The 4,064-nt window shown below is 33.8% G+C and overlaps 1 long non-coding RNA gene across 1 annotated transcript in view; it reads left to right on the top strand.

The window, feature by feature from the left end:
- The first annotated feature begins 3,001 nt into the window (after positions 1–3,001).
- Positions 3,002–4,064, top strand: part of LOC105553704 — a 3,285-nt gene continuing 2,222 nt past the window's right edge. Inside the window, exon 1 of the long non-coding RNA XR_001008196.1 lies at positions 3,002–3,254. This is a non-coding gene — a long non-coding RNA (uncharacterized LOC105553704). The remainder of the gene's footprint in view (positions 3,255–4,064) is intronic.

The raw sequence follows: 4,064 nt of genomic DNA on the forward strand, positions 1-4,064 counted from the left end.
AGGAAAAGTGAGAAAGGAACAAATGGCATATAGAAAAAAAGAGCAAATAGAAAGCCCAATTAAAAGGGTAGAAACTATTTCAAATTTGTCAATTATTATAGTAAACATAAAAATATCAAATTATAAGGTTCAGAGATAAAGACATCAGAATGAAATGAAGGTTACAACTATATAGTAACAACAACAACAACAACAAAAAACTGCTAGCCAATAGATACTAACAAAAATAAATGTTACTGTCCTATATTATCATTTCATAAAGTAGACTTTAGAAGAAAGGGCATTGCTAGCCAAAAAGAGAGGTGATAAATAATGAATGATAAAAAAATTCAATTCACTGAAAAGATATAACAATTTAAAATTTTTATACTGCTAAAAATATGCCTTCAAAATTTAAAATGAAAAATATTTGAGAACTTGAAGGAAAAATTAAGAAATGGTAGTTTTTAAATGCTATATATTATGTTCTTTAAAAGGGATATGACAAGATTTATGAGGTCTTCAGTAAAGTTAAAAAATAATGAAAAATCAACTGTGACTGATTTCTTTTTTAACAAACTGATAACCAGCTATAGAATTCTGAATAGATAGGCAGCTTAAAGATAAACCAGTAAAATCACTGATTTTAAGAATAAAGGGACTGAGGTCCCAACAGGTTTGGTAATACACCAAAAGGTCAGACAAGGTATACTGGCAAAAGTACGACTAGAAGCAAATTAACTGACTTCAAGGTCAGAATTTTTTCTATATTACTATCAACTAATTAAGGATATTTGCACACAGCCCTATTCTCAATTGTAGTTCTCTTATAATACAAGTATACTGGTTTTATTTCGGTTTTCTTTGCTTCCTCACAACCTCCTTTATCTTATGTGGTGAGAGAAGTAGATTTGTGTTAAAATAAAAACTGGAAGACACAGATATTTCAGATAGGATGAAATGAAAAAGTCAGCAAGTACACAAAACTAACTTGGAATAAGTCACATAAATTGAATCTTGGTATAGAATATTTTCCCCTATAAAGTTAAATATAAGTAACACCACATCCTGTTCTGAGAATAAATACTCTAGATTCTGCTGGAACTTACTTACAACTGGAAGTAATCTGGACACAATCAGAAGTCTGAAGAATCCTATAATCTCTTTCACTATTCACATCACCATGTGATGAAATTTGTAGGACTGATGGAGAAGAAAAATGTTATAAAGAAGGTTACACTCTACTTACCATATATTGATTATTTGGCCTTCTCTAACCTGGTATCCTTTTGACCACTCCTCAAAAATGATTATGAAAAATAATTATCAAAAAACTCACTCTTAAGAAATCCAATGAATATTTTTACTTCTAATTTGACTTAGTCCTACTCGGTCTTTAAACTTATTTATTGCTTTCTTTTTCTTAAAGTTGTCTTTCCCTTGGTCACTGTGATATCATTATTTTCAGATTTTTTTTTTTTTTTCAAAATGGCTCTTTATATTACCAAGAATCAGTTTTCTGACTTTGTATTTCCTTACTCTACATCATCTTCCTTTGAAAGGAAAGCCCACTATGAGTCTTGGTTTACTTGAATTGAAACTGGACTATTGACATTTATTCAGATTAATATACAATGTCATCTTCTCTTGACTTAACTACATAATCTCTACTCTCAGTTATTTTTTCATTCAATCCATTTTCCATAAGGTGGCCAGATACATCATTTTTAACGTAAAAATCTAATCATCACACCCTTACCCCCAAATCTTTAACACATTTGTTCTTACAGAGATTTTGAAAAAAAAAAGAAAGAAAGAAAGAAAAATGTCTCTTCAGCCCATCATACAAAGCCCTCTATCATCTGTCTTCAGCTAAACTTTTTAGGCTTCTCTTCATGATTTCCATGATTCTACACCATATATATTATACTTGAACAACACAAGACTACTTACTATTTGTCTCCAGACATGCTATTCTCTCTTGCATTTTCATAATTTTGGTGTTTGTCTCTGCATGAATAAAATCTTTTTTTTTTTTTTTAATGAAATTCTCTGCCTGGTAGACTACTTATTGCTGATTCTTCAAGGATTAATGCATATGTTATTTCCTCAGTGAAGTCCTTCTGGGCTCCCTTAGGCAGGGTTAGTATTCCCTTCTTAATGTAGCCAAGACACTTTATTCCTCTCTCTATTATCGACTTTCCACATTGTATTAGAATGCTTTGCTAACGGCTTCTCTTCCCCAGTGGACTGTGAGCTCCTGGAGGACAAGGCAATGAAAGCAAAGCAGAGTGCCTGGAACATAGCGAGTACTGGCTAATTTGATGTTGGCTGCCCAAATGGCCTGCTCTGACAACTGATGCCTTGATCACATTGGTAAATGCCTAAGAGTTTCTGGAATTGAAGCTCACATCTTATGTCAGCTGAAGTGGGTGTGTCTGTAAGAGTAAAAGGGCAATAATTTAGAACTTACTTAAGTATAAAACAAATAAAACATAATAAAAAGTCAGCACCTTTTATCTTTCTGGCTTTTCTGTTTCCATAATTCTATCTATGATGTAGGTGTCACCTTTTCCTTTGAACCCAACATCCAATCAGTCACTACCAATTAGACTATCATTGAAAATAACATATATCACCTTCTCAACTATGGTTTACATTCCTCCTTGTTTTCCACCCTTTATATTCCCACCTGACTTGAGACTAGACATTTCCTACTCATATTGTTATCACAGTCTCCTAATTACAGAAGTTTTAAATTTCTCCCCGTGAGCCATAACCCATCTTATATATTCTACTCTTATGTTAATATATCTAAGTGGCATTTTAAACTAATCACTCCCCTATTAAATACAATAACAAAAACTTCCAATGATGTTAAATAAACTACACTAGCTTAGTATTCAAATTCTGTAGAGCTCCTTTCTGGTTTCACTTTCACTGTGACCTCACCGGATCTTTGTTTGCAGTTACACTGTTAGCATCGTGAACCAGGAGCCGTGTCACCTGTAGTCAACATTCTATCATCACCACATAGCACATTTCCTAGTACATGCTAGATATTCAAAGCTTGTTGAATAAATGACTGAAAGGATGCATAGTTTTCAAAATTCCTTCTTCAAGTACTTCTGCTAGAGGAATGGGTAGAGCGGGAAGTGAGCAGACACGGTGGGTACATGGGTGGGAATAGGGCAAGTGACTTAAGGTGGTGTGGGTGGGCTCCAGTATCCACTTCTACTTCAGTCAGAGCAACTGAACAATGCTACATATATAAGGTATGTATTGGGGTGTTAGTATACATTTTCATATTAAAAACAATGAGTTTTAAAACTGACAGACCACTTATTTTAATATAGAAAAATGGGTAGGGCTTTGAAAAAAGAAAGACTACTTAGTTTAAACTCTATGAAACTCGATTTCCATTTTTATATCATAGAGTTATTATGAGGATGAAATGAAACAATGTATGTAAAGTGCCTGGCTCATGGTATGAAACTTCATCTTCCTCGTACCAACCTGCTGTTTTGCCAGCAATGCCAGGACTAAGGTGAGGCAAGTAAGTGCTAGGGGCACAAAGTTTAAGGGGGTAATCATTTTCAGGGTCATGCACTTGACCTACAAGTCATAACACACTGGCCAAACCAGACTTCAAACCTTTTTCGAACATGTTGCTTATTCTTTTCACTGAGACTATCCTCCCTGCCAATTAAACCTAAGGAAAGTCTACCTAGAATACAACCCTTTCTTAATAAAAGCTTCTGCAGTCATCCACTAAGAGTGTGTATTTCATTTCTCTTTGTCTCTCCCCTAAACTCCAGTGAATCTTTGACTTATACCTTTCAGACTTAACTCTTTCTGATAATAATAATAATCCTGCCTAGCTGCCCATCTTAGTGTATACATGTCTTAGCTCACCTGCTTGATACATGTTTTCTCCAGAATAGGATTCTATCTAATCTCAATTTATTTGGCCCTCTGTATCTAGTAAGGTAATTTTCACATAGTAGTTTCTCCATAAAACAGTTGGGGATTAAATAAATATTCTTCTTATTTGGAGATAAAAGTCTATGTAACTCTTATACGTT

Source organism: Mandrillus leucophaeus, unplaced genomic scaffold (assembly GCF_000951045.1).
Source record: "Mandrillus leucophaeus isolate KB7577 unplaced genomic scaffold, Mleu.le_1.0 Scaffold603, whole genome shotgun sequence".
Taxonomy (NCBI): Eukaryota; Metazoa; Chordata; class Mammalia; order Primates; family Cercopithecidae; genus Mandrillus; species Mandrillus leucophaeus.